The sequence below is a fragment of the Humulus lupulus genome, chromosome 2 (genome assembly GCF_963169125.1).
Source record: "Humulus lupulus chromosome 2, drHumLupu1.1, whole genome shotgun sequence".
In the NCBI taxonomy this organism is placed as follows: Eukaryota; Viridiplantae; Streptophyta; class Magnoliopsida; order Rosales; family Cannabaceae; genus Humulus; species Humulus lupulus.
The window spans coordinates 32,310,094-32,334,562 of NC_084794.1; the positions used below are offsets into that span (position 1 = coordinate 32,310,094).

Below are 24,469 nucleotides of genomic sequence, written 5' to 3' on the forward strand. Positions count from 1 at the left end.
AAAAGGACTTATGTGATAAGTAAAATATTTTTCTATGTATCAAACATAATTATCGATTAATTATGTGTAATTAATTAATTGAGAATTAATTAATTATTTGATTTATCAGAAATATAATTAATTTTGAATTAATTTATTTTTGGGATTTTTGGTATTTAAATAATAATAAAATTGGGAAAAATCACATGCCTACACATGCATGTGGTAAACGTGTGGCACAGTGCACATGCACTGTGCTACACGCATAAGAGAGAGACTTGGTCTCTTGATTCCACAATTTTAGTTATTTAAATATTAAATAAATAATGAGATATTTTAATATGATTAAAATATTATTATTTAAACAAAAATCTGATAACTGATCAGTTATTTTGAATTTGTTTAAAATAACAAATATTTTAATATATTGGATATTATTAAATATGGGATATCAGTTTTCACAGAACGTAAGTTTTCAGGAATAGAAAAATATCTAGGATTCTCTCAGAGAAAAAAGAACAGTGACAAAAACAAAGGTCATTGTTCTTCACAAAACCTAGGTCTAAAATTTATCAGATCTCATGTGTTGAGAATATCTGATAAATAGTTATTGCCTATTATTTGTATAGCGAGCCCACACTCGTTCTTTGGGTGACTGAGAACATTTTGGAAGATCTTGGTGTGAGATCTCAAGGATTCAGCCATACGAAAAGATAGCAGCAAGGAAGGACCTGAGGTAATGTTTCTATTCTTGTCCTTGATTCAATATATATATGAGTGTGAAGAAGTAGATCTAGAAATCTTATGGGATTAATCTGACAATTTGATTGTTGTTCCTCTGCGCATAATCTCTGATTTGATCAATAAAAACCAACACCTAGGCCCATCAAAATTCGGCCTAACACTCCTCCCACCAATAGTGCACCAAGTAGCACTCCCTCCGCTCGCCATGCATCCAGCCCCAGCTCTAGGGCCACGTGTGTGACCCACACCTACCAGCTCTTTTTCCTGATGTATTTGTGGCGTCGGTCCTCTTGGTCTGAATAAAATCCCATCAGCCTCATTTTTCTCATCACCACTCCACCTACATGCAAATAATAGACCAAAATAACAATTATAACAAGGCCAAAAATAAAAATAATATTAATATTAAATATGATTTTATACCATATCATATTTTAGTATTAATATTATTATTATCTTTTGTAACCCCTAAACTTTTCTTTAATTATTTTATATTCATTTTCTAGGCTTATAAATAGGAGCTCATTTTATTAGTTCAATATGTAATTTTTAGGTAGCAAAACTTTACCAAAATTTAGTCTCACTTCTCATCTTCCCTTTCTACAATTTTTATGAAAATGTGTAGCATAATAGGCTAACCTTCTTAGGAAGGTTAGAGATGATTCTATATGCACTATGACTTTGATATTTTTTATTCACCATGTGCTTCAAGTTTATATATTTGAGTGATTTATTTTCTTTCATCTCTTTTTCTTCATCTTATTATCTATATTTGTATTTACTAATAATATATAGATCTTGTCAAACTCTTTCTATGTATTATCAAATTAGTAAAAATAATATAGATAATATTTTCATTATTTTATCCATCACATTCATATATATTTACTTTTGCTAAATCTATATAGTATTAGTCATGCTCTTTCTGTGGATTTTATAAATAGTAAAAGTAGTATTTGTGTTAGGTTTTATGTCAAATATTTTATTGCATTATTGTCAATGATGTAATGTCATTTTTGGATTTCTCATAAAATTTATCTCATCCTTCCATGGTAAAGAATATTAATCACTAAAATACCTTTTTGTGAAATATATTTGTGCTTCAATGTTAAATTTTTCAAATGAATAGATGGGATGTGAACTTTTCATTTGTGCAATTTTTGTGAATCAAATATCCAAATAAATAGTGTTGCATACATGTGACTCTCTTTCCTACTTGTTATCTTTTGATACATCACATATCTATCTTCTCTTCATTTATAATCTTTAAATCCCAAAGAAACAATAAAAATATCACTTGTTATCTTTTTCTCATATTATTTTCCTCTTAACTCTATTTATTGTTAACTTTGTTCTTTACTTCTTTGTGGAGTCCACTACACAATCTATACAACAACCATCGCTTAATGGATGAGACGTTTGGGTATTAATCAATATAGTGTTAGCATCTTAATTAGGCTTCAACTAATCAAATTGGGGTTTAAAAAAGGCATTTCCCGCTAAAAAAATAGAGCTCTAGGTGACATGTGGTCTGAGGCATTTTCAACAAAGTGTTCGGCGACACATCGCAATTAGCCTTGTGATATGTCATCTTCCCATTGTCTTATATCCTCATTTTGAGCCCAAAACATCTCCAAATGTTCCCAAATTTTTTGGGAATTCTTAGATAACTCATGGAATTACTTTAGACCAAAAATTCAATTTTAGATATTTAACACAAATACTTAAATTTAACATCTCAATTATGTGAAATCGTTAAGTTGTTTTGTACCACATTATGTAAACAACTTAACCATTATATATTTAACCAATCTTAACAGAGAGTGTTTCACAACTCTCCATTGTTATTAAGGTATATATTTCTTAACTAGCTTATGATGTAACATATGTGGTAAATAGTTACCAATATTTATTGTAGTTTTTTTTTTTCACATAGTCACATCCAAGATGAGGTAGTTGTTCTTGTTCATCTTGTTTATGAAGACATGTGAAAAGGAGGTAGTTATTAAGACCAAGGTTGTTGAAAAAGATAAGAGTGATTGGTCTATTGTATTGTAGGGTAATGGTGGTATAGATGCTATTGATCGATGTTGAATAATATTAATGCACAATCATAACTCGGTACTTGCAATAGAATTTTTTTTTATTCATTTTTGTGTTAAATAAGACAGAGTTAGTTGTGAGGAGCTTGATTGGTGGTGTTCCATTTTCTATTTGATAGGAAACTTTAATCTTGGCACTGCTAGTGTATATTTCTCTCGCTCTCGCTCTCTCTCTCTCTCTCTCTCTGTTTTTTTTATAGATTGCACCAAGTTATCTAGAAAATAATTTGGTGGAATTAGTATTGCAGCCATTGTATATTCCAAATTAATTCAATGATGATGTGTAGTCCATATTTTTAATAGATCACAATAAATAAGTTATTATTATTAACTATTTTAATACCTTCTATATTATAAATATGTTCAAAGTTGTACCTTTCCACAAATTTTGTCAAATATATTTTTTCACAAAAAGTTTATAAATATGTTTTAATTTATTTTTAGATTTAAAACATATTAATAAATTATTATCACCAAAAAAATATTTACTAAAATTAGTGAAAATGTACATATTTGAACTGATTTTCAATATATGTAAGGTATTACATGTTGGGTTTTATGCCCTTGTAAAATCGCATTTCTTATGTAACACATTTTATTATCAATAAAGAATAGAATTTTTTTTATCAAATGCATTGCTCACGTCTTTGAATACATGATTATTTATTTAATACAAATGTTTAAAAAATCTTGAACATGTATATAGTTACAATTATAGTGACTAGGTCACAGTTGATTATAATTGTAATTACATGTTCAAAAGAAATTGTTCGAATATTAAATCAGTGCACAAGATTTTCACTGATTTAGTAATCTATGATATGATGTACATACACAATGGTGTGGCGTTTTATCCAAGACATTGACCAAGTAGAAAAGATCAGATGTATCTATTTACACCAGACTAGAACCGACATTGATTATTATTATTTGAATAAAATTGCAAACTTCATTAAATCAAATTATCCTCCAACAATACAACCATGAGATCAGTAGGAATATCATTCCCACCAATAATACAATTAGCATATAAATAAGAGGTTCTTACTAGATAGTGAACAACCTTGTTCGCAGACCATTTGACAAAATAGAAAGAAACATTTGTTATACTAGACAAAATGCACTAAATATCCTTAATAATTAAACCAAATGGAGAAAGCATAAAAACTCTACTCTTTATAGCTTGCACAACTAAAAGGAAATCTGATTCCAGTAACACATTACACCATCCCTTTCTTTTCATCTAGCTCAATGCTTCCTTCAAACCAATAGCCTCTGCCAACTCAGGCTTCACCACTCCACGCCTATGACAAACAAGAGTTTCCAGTAGCTTACCTTCATAGTCCCTTGCCACACAACTGAAACCAAAGTGATTATCATTAATAAATAGAGCTTCATCTACGTTTACCTTGACATAACCATCTTGAGGCCTAACCCAGTAATCACCACCTTCTCCTGGTAATAACAACTGAGTAAGTTGTTACACTTGTTTTTCCTGAGCATTTAGAAATTGATCCAGACTTGTTTTAGCTACGACCACCACCTGATCCACAGATAAATGTTATTGACTCCAAACTAGATCATTACGTCCCTTCCAGATTGCCCAGCATAACATACTAGCCAGTCCTCTGCTATCTTTGGAATTCTGAACAAAAACCGCCTAGAGCCAGCTTGCAAATACCAAATTAATATCCCTTGGAAGGCAGACCCTCACTTTCTCCTAGCACCTTGTAGCAAACAAACAACTTACTAAGATATGAACAATTATTTCAGGCTCACCTTGGCACACCGGGCAGACCGATTCCAACTCTACATGCTTCATTCTAAGTTGGACACGAGTTGGCAAATAGCCCGAAGACGCTCTCAACAGCATGTTTCACACTTTTGGGGGAACCTTAAATTGCCATAATGCTCTCCAAAAGCCTTCATTGGCATCTTCTTGCCATCTTCCATTCATCACTTGAGACAGCTTGTATGCATTTTTCTCTGAATACCAACTTGAAATCTCTTTTGTCCATTGCCACAAATCATCACCTGGCACACTACTCAGAGGGATACCCATAATTAAGTCTTTAGCCCTATCTCCAAACATGTCACTCAACACCTCTTCATCCAACTCACGATTCCCTGGCATAAAAGACTTGCCACTTACTTGTTAACATGACCAGGATGACTAGATACCACAAACTGATTATCATCATTTGGGAGCGACGGATCTTTAAGAATATCAATCTTCAATCTTGAACCCACACTTCATCGAACTCCTTTCCGAACCAACTCTTGAGCTTCCCATAAACTTTGCCAAATAAAGCTACGACTAGTTTCCAACTCCGCACTCAAATATGTACCTCGAGGGTAGTATTTTTCCTTGAAAATCTATCCAACCAACTCATTTTCATTTGTGAATAAGCACCAACCTTGCTTACCTAACAGAGCCAAATTAAAATCCCTCAAATGCCTGAAACCCATTCCTTTGTTAGTTTTATGAGAACAAAGTCGATCCCAACTCATCCAGCTTATATCTTTCCTCCTATTTTCATAAGTGTTCCACCAAAATCGACTCATCATTCTCTCCACATCCTTACAAACTGACAGAGGAAGTAGAAAAAAATTCATAGCATAAGTTGGAAGAGCTTGAGTAATAGTTTTGATCAAAATCTCTTTTCATGCTCTAGAGAGCGGCTTACCATTCCAATCCTGTATTCTCTGCCTCATTCTCTCCTTCAAAAAACCCAACAATGGTCCTTTATTTCTCCCATCATGTTAGGAAGACCCAAATACATACTTCCCTCACCTGCTTCCTGCTTCCCCAAACTTCCACAAATTGCACTTCCTAATTGACGACATGTATTAGAACTAAAAAACACTGAGGACTTAGCAAGATTAACTTTTTGGCCCGAAGCTTCTTCAAAACATCTAAAGACCTGCAAAATCTTTTATGCTTCCCTTTATGTAGCCTTATAATACAGGTACCTATCATCTACAAAGAGAATATGCGATACCATAGGCACACCTCTAGCCACTTTACAACCATGAATCCATTTTTTCCTTTCATACTTCTTGATAAGAGATGAGAAGCCTTCTGTGCAAATAATAAATAAATAAGGCGAGATAGGATCACCTTGTCTGATCCCTGACCTCCACACACAATCTTGTATTGGACAATTCATTCTACAGTTCTTTTTCTTTTGCCATTTAATTCTATGTTATTTTTAATTGTTGTTTATGTTTAGAATGATAATGTTGAACTAAATCTTTATTAGGTTTTTTAATGGATTCTCTTGAACTTCTTTGATGATCTAATGCAATATTAGTATTTTTCTTCTTCGTCTATTAAGCTTTTCTCAATCTATTTTAATGCATGAAATGTGAATGGTCATCTTATTTCATTATCTATTTGTGTTTGAATTGAAATTCTGAAAAGTGAAATTTAAACAAGCTTTGATTGAAACAACATAGATTTAATCTAGAACGAAAGTATCTAGGTTATTTGTGTAGCATCTAGGTTATGAATTCATTGCCTCCTAATTGTTGAATTTATCATAGAAATATAGAAAGTTCACAATTAAGTTGAGTTTTATAATTCCTAATACGTTTATAAAATACCTTGACAACTTGTTAGCTTAATAAGAAGAAGAGTTTTTAATATTGTGTTAGTGATTGATAGGAGGGATTGTAGATGAAATTAAAACCTCTAATTGTTTAAATCTTTGGAATTTTATTCTTGTTTATGCTCTTACAATCTTGCATTATTTTTGTAGCTTTATTGTTTTTAATTATCAAGACACAAAACCAATTTTCGTTAACAAAATAGAAACTAAGAATTAATTATTTGGTAGTTGATAATTCAGTTCTTGTGGGACGATACTTGTGTTAGGAACGAGTTTCCTAATACGCAGCGGAATGGTGGTGTGGTTGGCCCAGTGTACAACAAAAATTTTGTAACATATTTAAACTACCTTTAAATATGCGGATCCATTAATATACATACATCAATCATAAACAAGATAGTGATAGAAATCATACCTCTTGAAGCCTATCAAGTGTCCTTGCTATCTTCTTGTATTTAGAACGATCTTCCTATCCAAGCCGCTCCCACGTACTCACACCAAGATCTTCCAAAGCGTTCTCTACACCTCAAGAAATGTGTGGGCACTTAGAGAATGAAGGATAGTTTATTTGTGATTCTTCTTGATGTACTCAACACATGAGATCAAGAGAATAGGCCTGAGAATTGGTTCTTTATTTTCAAGGAGAGAAAACTATCGTTCTATTTTCACAGAGCAAATGTTCAGAGTAGTCTCACTCTTTTTTTTTCTTCTTGTCTTAATAATTTTCTAGTCAGTCATACTTAACAGAAAAAATTCAAAATTTAAAAATTAAATATGTAACCATTTTACAATTTAATTTTTAATTAATTAATTATTCCATTGATGAAAAAATCCAAAAACCAATTTTCGAATTATCCATTAATTAATTAATTAAATAAATAAAATTGAAAATCCCATCCCTGAAAAAATACTGCTCTACACGCCACACACAGTCTATGGACTGTGTGTGAACGTGTAGCTTCCTAATTTCTAGGGATATTAGTTTTTCAAATTTTATTTAATTATTTATTCAAATTTCTTTGTCAGATAAGATCTAACAACCTGATAACTAATTCAAATTTGAATTCAAATTAATTATCTTTTTAATTAATTATCAAATATAATTAATTATTTGAATAAATATTAATCTTTTAAATTCAAATCCAATTTGAACTTATCAGATTATTTTATCCCACTCAAATAAAGATATTTAATTAATTCTACTAATTAATTAAACCCAAGTTTTCGAAATTAAATATTTAATTTATTATAATTTCGAAAATTATAATTCATTAATTATTTAATTAAATTTCGAAAATTAATTTAATTATTTAATATAATTTCGAAAATTATATAATAATTAAATATTAATTAATTTGGTTAACTACAACTAATTTGTAATTAATTAATTAATCACCATTATCATATAATTGCATATTTGGCCTGAAGAACAAATTTCTTCCTAAATATGTCTTTAAACTATTTTCCCTTCATATCAACTCTTACCTTGAACAGTGTTGATAGAGCTGCTATGGGGACCTATGGACCTATAATTCCAAGCTCCAATAAATTTGAGATTATTAATTAAACTATTTAATTAAATAATCTTAATTTATTAATCTCATGATTATTCCACTATAAATATGAGATTGAACTCTTGTAATTATAGACATTTCATTTACTGAGTACTTTATAATCATAAAGCGTCCATTGATTTAATCATTGCATACAACTTGACCCTGTAATAATGGTTCATAATTAATCGGGAATAAAATTACCGTTTTTACCCTTTTAATTATGTCTTGTTTCCTTAAGTACCATTGACTCTACTAGTGAAGGTTAATTCATAACTAAATTATGAATTTGAGCTCAATAACCTTTCAGTCCCAAAAGTCAACCCTTAAGAGAACCATCATTCAATCTCTTGCGAGAAGGTATAGATTCCATATCTGTATACTATGTCCCCAGCCATCTATATTAATGAGTTCCCAAAACAAAAGTTTTTAGCCTGATCATTCTGACAGACCCTAACAAGTGAATCAAAGAACTCATATAACATAAACAGGAGTTCATAGTAACCTCAGGATTAAGATCTATTTTTATATGATCATCAGTTGATATATTTAATTAATACTTCGAAACGGTATTTAACTAAGTATTAATAAACATATCTGGTCCAGTTCTATATATTCTCTAATATATAAAGCACCTCCACTAAAGTGTCCTACCACACTAGTGATCCGGATCTAGATCACATGTATTCATAATACTAGTGGACTGTACTTGCAGTAATTAATCTAAAGATTCCATAACTTTATTTTACTGCGAACTATTCAAGTTCATTTATCTCAAACACAATCCTCTCGTACTAATACGTGTTTGAGATTACATTCATGAACTTAGGAATTTTCCTGATATTTACATAATATTATCATAGAATAATATAGTCCATAAAATATATGCATAACAAATTCAATTTATTTATTTATTTCATAAAAACAATGTCCACTACATATGCTTTCAGGGCACATTTCCAACAACTTGGTCTTACCAGAAATTATTACAAATTGTGATTGTGTGCACTTGCATATCTTTAAAAATTCGCAACAAGTTTTTAGCGCCGTTACCGAGGACTGAAAATGATGAATATCAAAGTAATTAATTTTATTTCTAATTTGGTTGTTCTTTGAACTGTTTCGAACTTGTTTTGCATGCATTCTTGGCCATTTTTCAAGTAGTCCTATTATATGCGTAGCAGAAGAGGAGTAGATTTCCTTGTTCTTATTAATCTTGAGATTGAGAAAGCGTGCAGGAAGAATCGTAGAAACAAGAGAGCTATTGGTCCAAATGTGGTTATGGAATGGAAAACCCTCAAAACAATGATGGGTTGAATGGAGGGTTGCCAGAAGTGGTGAAAGGACACACTCATAATCCCGTTGTGAGAAGCTTACGAGATTATGTACTCCCAACTGTTACGGGAGTGCAAACATGTATAAGACCACCTGCTGTAGAGGCTAATAACTTTGAGATTAAGCCGTCGATCTTACAAATGGTGCAATCCACCGTGGATTTTGGTGGCTTACCCTCATAAGATCCTCATATGCACATAGCTAATTTTCTAGAGCTATGTGCAACGTTCAAGTATAATGGGGTGAGCAACGATGCAATCAGGTGGAGGCTATTCCCATTTTCGTTACGGGAAAGAGCTAAAAGTTGGTTGAACTCCCTTCAATCCAATTCTATGAATACTTGGGAGGATTTGGCTCTGAATTTCCTTGCCAAGTTCTTTCCTCCATCAAAGGCTGATAAATTAAGGGGGGAGATCAATAATTTTTACCAGCTTGAGGGGGAAATCTTTATATAACTCTTGGGAGAGGTCCAAGGAACTATTGAGAAAATGTACTCATCACAACATTGAAAAGTGGATGTTGGTCCACAAATTTTACAGTGGATTGTGCGGTACTACTCGCACCATAATTGATACCGCAGCGGGAGGGGAATTTATGAGTAAAAGTGCCAACGAGGCATATGAGTTGTTGGAAGATATGTGTAACGTCCACCTAATCCAGGACTGTTACACTGTGTACTTTAAATAGTGTTAGACTTGCTGATTAAGTCGTTTGATTATAAACGTGTAACTAAGGTTAATGTTAAGGGTTATGGTTAAAAGTTTTGGTCAAAGAAAATGTTGACTTTTCATTTAAAAGTTTAATATATAGACGAAATTCCAAAATGTTACAAACAGATGTTTAAGATGGTATATACAAATCAAAAGTTACAACCAGCCGGCCTAAGCGGCAAAATAAGGGATACAACCCTAGTTCCTATGAGATATCCTCGGTCGTGGTGGACGAGCAGCTGCATATGTACACGCTGCCACCGAAGCTCTCCAACTCATGGCTGGTCTACCTTTCTTTTTCCCTTACCTGCACCACATAGCACCCGTGAGCCAAGGCTGAGCAAGAAAACTTAAACATGTGCATGTATAGTAAATACAAGTTCCAAATACATATCTAGCATGCCCACCGTAATAACCTACTCACGCATGCATACAATTACAAATAAATAATCATTGGATCATTCTGAGGCCTGCTGCCTTGAATAGATGACCATAGAGTCAACCCGGGGCCCTATGCCCTATCTATGTGACCATAGAGTCACCTGGGGCCCTTGCCCTTAGCTCTAAGTAACTAGCCATAGAGCTAGCCAAGCACTTTGTTTTCCAACAACCATAGGGTCGGCCAACGTAATAGTACATCCCTGATTGGGCTTAAGCCTCTCGACAAGCGTGCAATGCGCTATTTCCTCCCTTGACTACTAAGTCAAGGCTTTAATCAGACATTCAGATAACCAGACAATCAGATATAAACACATATAAGCATACCCTAGACAATACAAGTATGCATACATATAAATCATGGTATCTTAACCAATTAAACACAAACACAGTAACAACCATGTTCCTTAACGGGGTCGAGCCCTACCTATGCAAACAAGGCAAACATTCATTAAACAATTATCTAGACACAAAGCATTCAAGCATAACCTAAATCACATTCATTCTCAAGAGCCAAGCCCTATTCATAGTTGTTTACCCAAAAATGGACTACCTGATGACATGGCAGGATTGACATGCACGTGGGATGCACGTGGCAGTTTAAGTGAGTATAATTTGTTCGACTATCGACCAGAATAGAATTGGCTCATCAGACATCATAGTTATGGGCGACCAGCTTGGTCACATATATTCATGTGGATGCTCAAAACTCAACACCGGCAAAGAGCCCGCGTTTCACGCCTAAGGTCCTTGGGAGGTCCAAGGCCACATATTTGAAGTCCATTTGAACCCTCAAATTAGTGCTCAAATAGACCCTGCTCCAAATGACCACTTCACCTCGGACACCCCAGACGTTTCGTGCGCCACGCCTAGGTGCGCCCAGCAACCTCGTGAGGGGCGTCTCACGAGGGTCTCGCCCCTCAAGCCGTACATCGCCGAGGGCGCCTCGCGCCCATGTGGCCCCGCAGACGCGTGAGGGTTTCGCGCGTCCCTGGTGTCCCACGACCGTCTCGCGAGCCACGCCTAGATGCGCCCAGTGGCCTCGCGAGGGGCGTCTAGCGAGGGCCTCGTCCCTCAAGCCATGCGTCGCCGAGGGCGCCTCGCGCCCATGTGGCCTCGCAGACACATGAGGGTCTCGCGCGCCTCTGGTGTCCCACGACCGTCTCGCATGCCATGCCTAGATGTGCTTGGCGGGCTTGCGAGGGGTGTCTCGCGAGGGCCTCGCCCCTCAAGCCATGCGTCGTCGAGGGCGCCTTGCGCCCATGTGGCCTCGCAGACGTGTGAGGGTCTCGCGCTCCCCTGGTGTCCCACGACCTTCTCGCGCGCCACACCTAGATGCGCCCAGCGGCCTCGCGAGCGGCGTCTCGCGAGGGTCTCGCCCCTCAAGCAGTGACTCATCTCGCTAAGGGTCACCTCCCAAAAATTGGCCTCACAAGAGGGGTTCTATCTCGCCCCTTAAGATTAGCACCACTTACTGGACACCACTATTACCGTGAGTCTAACAAGAGGCAAAATTATGGAACTCTCCAACGCACCAATAAGGGCGCGTTGGAGGTGTCTCACATCAATTCACGACAAGCTTTGGGGAAGTACGGACACTAAGCCTCTGTCAGACAAGTAGTGGCTGTGCAAGCAAAGTACTTGCTACGGTCCACACTGGACAACCCCTGACACTCGTACTCAGTAGGTAGTGGAGACACCCCCACAGATTCTGACCATGTACGGGGCCCGACACCACCACCCCTGGAACCACTCTCCTGCTAGTGTACTCATGTACCATGTGGTCCCCTGGACCATCATGTACCCAAGGCCATTAGAGCCTGCTATAAAATGAACTCTACCTCCACATGAAAGGGGGTTGGAAAATTTACTGTAGTAAGTGCACCATAATGAATGAAAATCGATTTCACCATTGTTCTTCTGCAATTGTTCTTGGAGTTGATACTTAAATTTCTAAGGCTTTTCTATTGATAATCTTCACTTTGCAATTTTTTCAACTTAACTTAGTTGACGAGTTCTCACCATCAAAAATTCATTTATTTCTTTCAGATATGTGATCTTGTAATTATGTATTGATTGTAATTTCCATTATTGTTTAGATACGTCTGTATTAAATGTAATTTATGTCCATTGGCCCGTGTAAAACTCCTTGAGCCTATAAATAAGAATGAAAGGGCTCAAGAGAGGGGACTTTTGAGCTTCATAATTCTTAGAGAGAAAGATAGTGTTTTTATCCACCACAATTGTATTCGTCTGAGATCTGGTGAAACTCGTGAACCCTAGTTCATTGATCACTGTTCATGGAATTCTACATCAATAAGAACACTAAGTGGACGTAGACCATTACCATTTGATTGGGGCCGAACCAATATAAATTGTTTGTGTCGTTTATCTTTTCGTTTTGATTTCATCTCATTTTCATCTTATTTTCTATCATTTTATCTCTGTGTCGTTGACCATTTCGAGGGTCAACATTTTGGTGCTTTCATTGAGATCGAAACTCAAGACCTCCGAAAAAGATCAAATGGCAAAAACATCCAGAAAAATGGGACAAACTTCTGGTGCCGCACCAACCCAGCCTCTCCCACAAAACGTGGCTGAGGATGAGCCACAAGTGGAGTTTTAAGAGGAGGAAATGGATTATGAGACTTTAAGGACAACACTGATTGTGTTACAGGAGGAGTTAGCCAATCTGAGGGCTAATTAGGAGAATGTGGCTGAAATAATGGTGTTGCAGCAGAGAGAAATTGACCGGCAACGTCAGGAATTGAATGAGCGGCAGGCCGACATGGACCGCCAGCAGAGGGACGCTACTACCGCTCTAGAAGCAGCCATTCAATTGGCCCAGGGACAACCTGCGCTAACCTCGCAACAGGATCGGCCACCAAGTGTACCACCACAACAAGGTCCACATCCAAATCATCCACAACATCACCACACTTCGCCTCAACCAACAAGCCCTCAGAGGGCGGAGCAACCTCCTACTACTCAAAAGGATATTCCATTCCAACATCCTGAGCAGCAACCACCTTCTTATACTGGTCGAGATAATCCCGAGCATCAAAGGCAAAATAGGGTCAGGCAGCCTCCCCGAAGCCCTAGACGCCAAACTGCTGAGGAGACAAATCCATCGAGCAGGGGGAAATGTTCTTCTGCTAGCAGAAGGCAAGTTGAGTCAGGCTCTGCGGTTAGGGGCCCCCCATGACATAATAATGCCCGGGGACCCACTGATCAACGCAGGCCTCCCTCTGGCACTCGGGACGTGCCAGCAAGAGGAGGAAATCATGCGATCAGCAGGGCGTGCCATAGTTGGTCGCATTTTAGGGATGGCCATGACTACAATGAAGTTGATTCCAGCAGAGGAAATACTAGTCAAAGGCAAGGAGATAGGGGTGGAGAACGGAATCCCCCACCTAGAGATAATAGGCCGACGAGCCAGAATGCTGGGGGGCAGCCTAGGCAACCTAATGCCTTTGATTGACTGGGTGCTAGCGAGCAAAGGCGTAGGGATGAAGACTTAAGGGACGTGCTCAACAATTGACGAGAAAGGCACGACGAGTATGCCCTTCAAGCACCGGTCACCCCAATAATTTCAGACGCTGTACAGGCCCAACTTGATGCTCTAAATCAGGTCGTCCAGTAGTTAGTGGGGAGCCGAACATCCCACATCGAGTATGATCGGAGAAGAGGCACTCCATTCATACAAAGAATAACGATGGCAGAAACCCCAAGAAAATTTAAAATGCCAGTGTTACCCAACTTCGATGGATTCAGAGACCCAGTATCTCATGTGAATAAATTAGAGATACAAATGGACATTCAGAAGGTGTCGGATGATGCTCGCTGCAGAATCTTTCTGGCAACCTTATCTGATACTGCTCAGGAGTGGTTTTTCAAATTCCCTCCCGCTAGCATAGTGTCATGGAAAATGTTCGTGAAATATTTCTATGGGCATTTTTACGCTGGTCGAGTACATCCAACCGAAGCCAACCAACTGGTCGAGATACGCTAGAAGGAGGGTGAATCATTGAAGGAATATGTCCAGCGTTTTATGCGAGTCGCTGTTGGAGCTAAAACAGTTGGTGATGAGGGGAATATGATGGCACTCACTGATGGAGTACGGCGCCATTCACCCCTCTGGAACTGTTTAAGGACTAATTGGGTGAAGATCACCCAAGAATTTCTGGACCGAGCAAACCAGTACATAAAGCTCTAAAAGGAAATTGCTAACGTAGGGAAGGCACCTTTAGGCGACAAGGGTCCGAAAAAAGATCCCTCCAAAGCCGCCAATGGGTCGAGGAAACCCAATGGAAACGAAAAAAATAATGGGAAAATGGAGGAAAAAGAGCGAACCACGAGTCGATAAATTATGAGAATAAGCGCCCTAAAAGTAACAGGTATGAGCCAAGGTTCACCAATTACACGACCCTAGTCGAAAGCAGAGCAGAAGTATACCAGGTGACCAACACCACTGTCCCTTATAAACGACCAACACCGATAAGGAAAGATATGGTCATGACACCAATGAGTACAACCAGCTTAAAGATGAGATTGAGTTCCTTATCAGACAGGGACACCTAAGAAGATATGTACGAGCCACTGGAGGTTCTCAGTGAGAGGCTCAAGGGGGCAACGAGCAGGCACTTGTACGCCAATGCTCGCCCCCTTTACAGCCAGCTCCAGTGGTGGGTACATTGCTGACCATCTGCTGCAGCCCACACCTAGCAAGTGATAGTGGGAAGGCAGGGGAGCGATACGCCTAAACCTTACGCCACAACCAGGACATTGAAATGCTAAATGTAGAGGAGCGAACTCCCAAGAAAGCTCGAATAGAGGAAGAACTAATAACTTTCTCTGAGCTTGACGCTCAGCATGTCCGATTTCCCCATTCGGACCCTCTAGTCGTGGACGTCCAGATCACCAATATAATGGTTAAGAGGGTGTTAGTTGACACAGGGAGTTCCATAAACATTCTGTACAAGTCTTCGCTGGAAAGAATGAAGTTGTCAGTGAAGGATTTGGAGCCATGCAACCAAACCATTTATGGTTTTTCTGGCAAAGGGCTCGTGCCAACGAGGTCGATCAGGCTTCCGGTCAAAGCAGGAACTGCACCTGCGAACAGGACATTGCTCGCTACTTTTATAGTATTTGATTGTCCTTTTGCATATAATACTGTGATTGAAAGGCCTATTCTATTCGACTTGTGAGTCGTGACATCAGTCTGACACCTTGCCATAAATTTTCCAACCGACGCAGGGGTAGGATGCATGTTGGGAAACCAACGAGAAGCGCGAGAATGCTATAATTCTTTGATTACCAAGGAAAAAAGGGGTGGATCGAGAGAAGGAGCCGAGAAAAGGTTGCTATTGGAAAATGAAGTACAAGCCCAATCTGGTGAGCAGGTCACCAAATAGGGTATTGCCCAAAGTGAGGATATGGATTTAGATCCTCGCTTTGGGGATTTTTAAGAAGATGTAGGACCAGTCGAGGACCTCGAGGAGGTCCAACTTGATGAGGTAGATCTGACCAGGGTTGTGAAAGTCGGTAAAAACTTAGAGACAATAGTAAAGCAAAAACTAGTGGAATTTTTTAAGAAGAACCAGGAGGTGTTTGCCTGGTCGCATAAAGATATGGTTGGGATTGACTCAGCAGTTATCAACCATGTCTTGAACATCGATAAAAGTTTTCCACCAGTACAACAGAAAATGAGGCTGCTCGACAAAGATAGATCAAAAGCGTTAAAAGAAGAAGTTGAGAAGCTAAAGGAGAACGGATTCATTAGGGTAGCGTTTTATCCATCGTGGGTCTCTAATCCCGTGCTGGTTCCCAAGCCAAATGGCAAGTGGAGAACATGCGTGGATTTCACAGACCTCAATAAAGTCTGTCCAAAGGATTGTTTCCCACTCCCAAGGATCGACCAGCTGGTCGATGCCACATCTGGGCCCGAGATCCTATCATTCATAGATGCATATTCTGGATACAATCAGATCAGTATGCACCCACCTAATGAGGATCACTCTATCTTTTGGACCGATACAAGACTTTACTATTACAAAGTAATGCCCTTCGGTTTGAAAAACGCTGGTGCGACTTACCAGTGACTAGTCAATCACATGTTCAAAGAACTGATTGGTGTTAACATGGAGGTATATGTTGATGACATGCTGGTTAAGTCAAAGAATGCAGAAGAACACATCGGGGACCTACAAGAGTGTTTCAACGTCTTAAACAAATATCAGATGAAGTTGAATCCCCTTAAGTGTTCCTTCGGAGTTGGATCAGGGAAATTTTTGGGATTCATACCGGTCGAGAAAGAAACTCTGTTCATCTACCTGGCAATCATCGAGTATGCTGCTAGCGCTCTCCTGATCAGAGAGGAGGAACATGTTCAAAAAGTTGTGTATTATTTAAGCAAGAGGCTAATAGGAGCAGAGCTGCGATATCCGCCCATCGAGAAATTAGCCTACTGCTTGATTTTAGCCTCCTGAAAGTTGCGATCATACTTCTAAGCTCACCCCATCGTAGTACTCACCGGCCAGCCACTACGGCAAGTCCTGCAGAAACTAGAAGCCGCTGGTCGACTGTTGAAATGGGTAGTTGAACTTGGACAGTTTGATATTTCTTACTCACCACGAGCAGCTGAAGGGACAAGCTTTAGCATATTTTGTCGTAGAGTTTACTGGGCTCCAAGATACTGAGCCGATAGAAGAACCTGAACTCCAAAGCCAAATTCCTTCTTGGAAGTTGTTCGTAGATGGCTCTTCCAACGAGCACAATGCTGGAGCAGGTTTAATCTTAGTAATGCCTGAAGGACATCGATTCCACTGTGCAATTAGATTCGACTTCATAACGTCCAATAATGAAGCCGAATACGAAGCTCTACTCGTAGGATTAAGATTAGCCAAGGATATGGACATAAAGTCACTTGAAATCTAAAATGCCTCCCAGTTAGTGGTTAATCAAAATACTAGAGAATATCAAGCCCGGGTTTTGAAGATGGTTGCTTATTTGAACAAGGCAAATGAATTATTGGCACAGTTCAAAAAGTATACTCTCTAGCAAGTACCTCGCGACCAAAACTCAAACGTTGATGCTTTGGCCAAGTTAGCAAGCACGAAGGATGTTGAAACCTTGAATATAGTAGATGTTGAACATTTGTCCGCACCAAGCATTCAAGAGAAGAGTCTTCCCTAGTAATTCAAGAAACAAACACATGGATGACACCCTTCATTGAGTACTTAGAACATCGAGTGCTGCTAACAGACTGAAACAAAGCAAGAACCCTCCAAAGATAGTCAACTCGATTCATTTATTGTTCTTTTTACCTATACTTATATAGTTATATTTATTGTTTTTTTAGTTGACGATACTTGTGCCTCCTATCTATCTTTTTAATTTTTTTTATAGTTAATGGCACTTGTGCCTCCTAATTTTGTTGTAACTTTGTTGTAATTTTATTTCGTTTATATCTTTGTTAGTAGACAACATTTGTGCCTCCTAACTTTTTATTTTAATATATTGTTATTAGTTGATGACACTTGTGCCTCCTAAATTTTATTTAATATCTTAACATTGTTTTTGTTCTCTTAATTTTATTTTCTTGTTATTTTTACCTTAATTGTCATTAAAAACAAAAACAAAAAAGAATTTTTAGTTGTCATTTAGTTTTTACCATATGAATCATTTTAATTATAGTTGGAATTCTGAGTACAACTTTTATGTGCAATCAAATTTAAATTATGGAGAAACTAATGATATGCATGATTACGGTGAATCCTTTGATATCTCATTTTCCCCCACCTATAATCCAAATTTTTCATGGAGTCATACCCAGTCTCCAATAGAGCATGAATTCAACATACCTAATCAAATCCATGCCCAATCCGACCTATCATATCTCATTCAACAAGAAACGAGCCCATCTTTAGAGGCTACCCTACAACAGTTCATGCAATCAACCTACCAAATCTTACAAGCCCAGTCTCAATTGTTCTCAAAAATTGAGACAATAGTAGGACAACTTGCAACTGTTATAGATTCGGAAAAACAAGTTTATCTCAATCAACCCAGTCCCAATCCAAATAGTCAAATTGAAAGTGGAAAAGAGAATGAAGTTGTTGAATAGCTTGTAATATGCATCCAACCCCCTAATGAAACAAAAGAGTTTGATGAAATAATTCTTGAGGCTCATGAAGAAAATGAAAAAGATATAGTTATATCTCAAGAGCCCATAATTGAACAAATTTGTACATTTACTCAAAATGAAAAGGAGTCTAATATAGATATGCAAATCTCTTATTTTATTGATATTCCATTAAAATTTCATATTTCTAATTTTCTTGTAGGTGTGATGTTATCAATTATTATTTATGGCATTTGCATCAGAGTCATAACTCACCCTACTAATGAAATTTTACACTATTGATTGGGTGTAGGATGAAAAGAAAAAAATTATAGTCGAGCTAAAGACTATAAACTAAAGCGCTTTGGGGGAGGCAACCCATACTTTTTATGTTTAATTTTATATTTCACTTTTGTTGTGTGTTTTTGTTTCATGTTTTTCAAATTCCAAAAAGCTTGAAGGAAACTTCTTGCCCAAAAAGAAAAGAAGAGAAGAAAACAAAGGAGCAAAATCAACACTACAAAAAACCAGACTTTTGCCGGCGCAAATTTGCACCGGCAAAAGTCAGGTATTGCACCGGCAAAAGCCACATGGGTTTTACTGACGCAATTTTGCGTCGAAAAAAAGCCACGACGTACCCCCATCGATAATGGCACTTTTGCTGACGCAAAACGTAATGCGCCAGCAATTGTATCTTTTGGCGACGAAAAAATGCGCTGGGAAAAAAATGCGCCGGCAAAAGATGATTATTTTAGTGGCGCAAAATTGCGCCGGGAAAAGATGTGTCTTTTAGTGGCACGTTTTTGTGCCGGAAAAGGTGGATATATGTAGTGATGCATTTTGGCGCCAGTAAAGGTTGAGACTTTTGCCAACGTAATTTTGCACCGGTAAAAGTATTTTTTAAATAATTTTTTTGATAATATTACTGATTTTATTTTCAATATATTAATATTAATTAATAAATTTCGATTTTAATATATTAATAATTATTTAATTTTTTAGTAATATTATTTAATTAGAAATAAAATTAAAATTTTATAAATAAATAAAAAAAGTTACAACTATTAATATTTATTGTCTCCACCAAACATGAAAATATAAAAGTAGTTTAGTAAATTAAATGACTAATAAATTAAACTTTAAATAAATAAATAAAAGTTATACAAATGTGTATTGCCCTCCTCATAATCCCCGCCCCCGTGAGCATCATCTTCCTCGTTCGGATCCTGCTCTGGTAAGTCGACAATAAAACCAGGAGCCAATACACCAACCTACTTCAACAAAGCACTGAGCAGGACATCTTGACATCGTTGACGACTCTCAAGTTTAGTCGTATACTTCTTTAGGTTCTGATTTTCCAGCATAATGTCCTGAGTTTGCTACAAAATGATGTCCACTTCAGGTGGCAATTGGTCGGACATTTGAGAAGTTGACGAAGATCCTGCACTCTTTGTGCCAATTTCCTTCAACCTAGGCAACCCCCCAAACCCTTTCTTATAACGCGAGCGGGGTCCAAGGACATCTGTGACAATATCCATATCAGGCGGGAACTGACCGTTGACATTATCGCCGACACAAGAAGTAGCAGATGATATAAGGGTCGTACTCTGCGATGCTCGATGCTCGGTCATCTCAGTCTACACAATAAAAAGCACGTATCTCAAATTCCAATATAACATTATTTGAAAACCTAACTTATAAATTTTTAATATAACAACATATAAAATATAACTTTATTATCTATCTGCCAACATCCTATCATTAATGACTGCAGACCAGTGATTGAAAAAGAATATAATTAATTTTGTTCCTATATAAGGGAGCAAGTGGGCTACAGTTAATTTGGTCATGAAAATCTATATCTACATAAAAAACATGAAGATATTGTTGATATATACAGTAAGAGTAGTTAATTCCATTAATGTGGAATTTACGTCTCTAAACATATACATCAACTATATTTGCATGTTTGTGATTTAGATATGGATTTTCATGAACAAACTAACTTAGCCCACAAGCTCCCTTATACGGGGACAACATTAGTTATATTCTTTTTTTTTTATCTTAGTCCACAATCATTAATCATAAAAATATTGGCACATAGATTATAAAGATTTATTTGTTAAAAATTTAATTAATAATTAATAAATAATTACTAATTGACACCAATCAATTAATAATTAATATTTATTAATTATTTACTAAACTTTTTTAAAGTTAAATGATCATAAATGAGTTAAGGTTATGCAACTTACATGTTTTGTCGCCGCTACATCACTAATCCACTTATCCTTCTTCTTGTGGAGGTGCTCAAATGTGTCGATCATGCTCGGAAGCTCGCCAGTAGACGGGTCCATCAAAAAAAGCAAACTATTTAAAAATTGTTACCTTCATTATATTTTTGTAAAGGTAAGGATATAGGTTATTATAATTTACGTGATCATAAACATGGGCAATGATTGGTTTGGAACTGTGTCCTCCTGGTATGGTCATTTATGCTTGGGCTTCTTTATTTCTCTTCAATATACGCTTCAAACATAAAATAGTACTCATTAATATAGATTGTAATTTTATAATTAAACACTAATGTAAAATCTACGACATACGTGCTGAGAATCAGAAGCCCAAAAATCGCATAGAATAGCCCAATCAGAAGAAGTAATCGACCCAAAAGGTTTTGACTTCTTTCTCTCGTTGTCCACCTCTCCTCCAACCGCTACCCAGTGTTTCTTCATCGTGTGGCGCCAATCAATCAGATGCTTTTGCATTTGTCTTACCATGGCATCGTTGATTACTGGATTGTCTTGTGGATAAATGAATTTGTCCTAAAATCACAATTAAAATTGGAATTTGTTAAAATATTATGAAGATAGACAAAATCTTTAATAGTGAGTTATTAAAGATTTAAAAAATGCTTATAGATAGCCTCTGCCGAATAACTTGGATATCTGCTGGTTTTACTTGTTCCCAAGCTAGTGTAGTTGGGGGTATGGTGTTACGGAAATAACGAGCCATGGAATTGTTGAACCACTTGTCGTACGTTTGAATAGCTTTTCCAGTTTGTTCATCAAACTCTACTTTCAAATGGCTAACTTTTTTGGTGGCCAGCTCCTTCTCGATATTGGCACCGTAATAAGCTCCCCTACCTCTCTTGGAGCCACCACCTGTGTCATTACTTGGTTAAGCCATTCTACATTAAAATATTCATTAATTAACTAATTCAAATTATGTATGTTTGTTGTTTTTTGTTATAAAATTAACATTTTATTACTTATGGTCTTTCCCAACCTACCCTATTCCAACCTAGTGGATCCCTTGGAGATAGTAAGCAGTCATGTACTTTTCCACATTTTTTCAAGATGTTTCTCAAACATCTTGAAAAAATGAGGAATAGTACATGAATACATTGGCTATCGCCAAGGCATCCACTAGGTGCATGTCTATTACTTTTTATGTATATATAAAATTAACATTTTATTACTTATGGTATTTCCAAACCTACCCTATTCCAACCTAGTGGATCCCTTGGAGATAGTAAGCAGTCATGTAGTTCTCCACATTTTTTCAAAATGTTTCTCAAACATCTTGAAAAAATGAGAAGCAGTACATGAATACATTGGCTATCCCCAAGGCATCCATTAGGTGCATGTCTATTGTTTTTTGTTATAAAATTAACATTTTATTACTTATTGTCTTTCCCAACCTACCATATTCCGACTTAGTGGATCCCTTGGATATTGTAAGCAAACATGTTATAATACTCATTTTTTCAAGATATTTGATGAAATATCTTGAAAAAATGAGTACCAGTACATGAATACATTGACTATTCCCAAGGCATTCACTAGGTGCATGTGTACGGATATCTTATACTACCATTAATTAATGATAATAAACAAAGTTTTCAATGAATTAAATAAAAAGTTACATATATTTGTTCAAATTACATATCACTGTCCTCATCATCACTAACTACAACATCATTACGAACACCACTATCACTATCACTATCAACTAGAACATTTTCGTCATCCTCATCGTCTTCATACTCAGCCAACGTGTCATCTTCAAATTCAACTTCATCATCGACAACAAATTCATCTGAACCTTCGCCAACCAAATTATCGACGTTGTACACTTCGGTGGCATTGACATCAACCCGATCATACTGAAGATTATAAAAAATTGAAAGTTCTACCCACAACTGAAATGAAGAAGAATTAACTTCTTGCAATATTGGTATATCATTTGTGGTCTCAGTATCATCAACATCGGAATTTGAGAAATCTCATACATTCCTCGGAATGTATTCATTAACGAGCCTCCATTCATCCCCATTTTCCACATCTCGAATATAATACACCAACTTTGCTTGAGATGCGAGAATGAAATGATCATCTTTATAACATTCTTCCTTCACATATACGCTCGTAAAATTGGATTCCACTTTAATTCTACTTGTATTGAACCATCTACACTTGAATAGGACAACACTGTAACCCATCAAGTAGGACAATTCAATTACTTCTTCCAGAACTCCATAGTAGTTCACTCCTTCCTCACTTGGCACCATTCCTCACAACCATGAATCACAAATTTCATACCATTCACTATCATCCCTAGATATGAGAACACGGTGCCGCTTGATTTGTTTGTGAGAGCATACAATTCATTATTCACTTCAGTAGGTGTTGACTCATGCAAAATGTTCACCTATCAACATTAACATTGAATGTTAGTTTTGGATTGATTAAGTGGGGTTTCGGAAAAGAATTGACTAATATACATACTCTTTCTTTGAACCACTGAGGAAAATCAGCTTCTTGTTGAGCTTCAAGATTCGAGCCCCCCCCCCCCCCCCCCCGTCTTCTTAATTCAACCATATTCTCACTACAAACGGACAACAATGTTATTATTTTTTCCTTTACTCGGTATATAAACCAAACAAATTTATTGAAAAAGACTAGAAAACACACCTAAGGTACTCCTTAATTTCGGCACAATTGTTCAAGATATACCACTCATCCTTTTGCTTTAATTGCGGATTGAGGAGCATACTTGATTTCTTACCAAATGGACGACCAACAGCCTTATAAATAGAATATTCCAGATTTGGTTGGGATTTAACGCGATCGTCATTCCTCTCAGGTCGATTGAATCCAGTCTCAACCCCCCGGAGGTACATTGAGAAAAAGGTTAAGCCCTCGTTGACCACGTAAGCTTCTGTGATTGAACCTTCCGGACGTGCACGATTTCTTACATACTATTTATAAACCACCATTGAACGTTCAATGGGATACATCCACCTAAAGTGCACGGGACCGCCAAGAATTGCCTCTTTCGGAAGATGCAAAACCAAATGCACCATAATGTCGAAAAATGCTAGAGGAAATATCATTTCCAACTTGCATAAAATGGTGATAATGTCTGTCTCCATATTCTCAAGGTCTTTCACATTCAAAGTCCGTGAACAAAGTTTTTTGAAAAAACCGCACAACTCAATAAGTGGCTTCCGAACTTCAGGAACCAAAAACGATCTAATTGCGGCGGGCAACAACTACTGAAACAACACGTGGCAATCGGTGTGATTTCCGCCCAGTTATCTTGCCATCATTGACATTGACATTCTTCGAAAGTTTGGCAGCAAAATCGTCCGGGAATTCAACTGACTTCACAAATTCACAGAAAACTCGACCCTTCGAGACACTGAGGGTGTAACTGGCGTGCGGTATCTTCCACTTGTTTCCCTCTTTGCGGAGGTGGAGTTTTTACTTAATTTTCATGTTTGCTAGATCAAGTCTTGCCTTGTCAATGTCTTTAGATTTTCCCTCTAAGTTCAACAAAGTTCCAAAGACACTGTCGCAAACATTATTTT

General features: G+C 37.1%; 1 non-coding gene across 1 annotated transcript; it reads right to left on the reverse strand.

Annotated features, from left to right (window-relative positions):
- Positions 1-9,722: 9,722 nt before the first annotated feature.
- LOC133820325 (small nucleolar RNA R71) lies at positions 9,723-9,830 on the reverse strand. Its single transcript, XR_009886742.1, has one exon. It is a non-coding gene; the product is annotated as a small nucleolar RNA R71 (small nucleolar RNA).
- Positions 9,831-24,469: the final 14,639 nt, after the last annotated feature.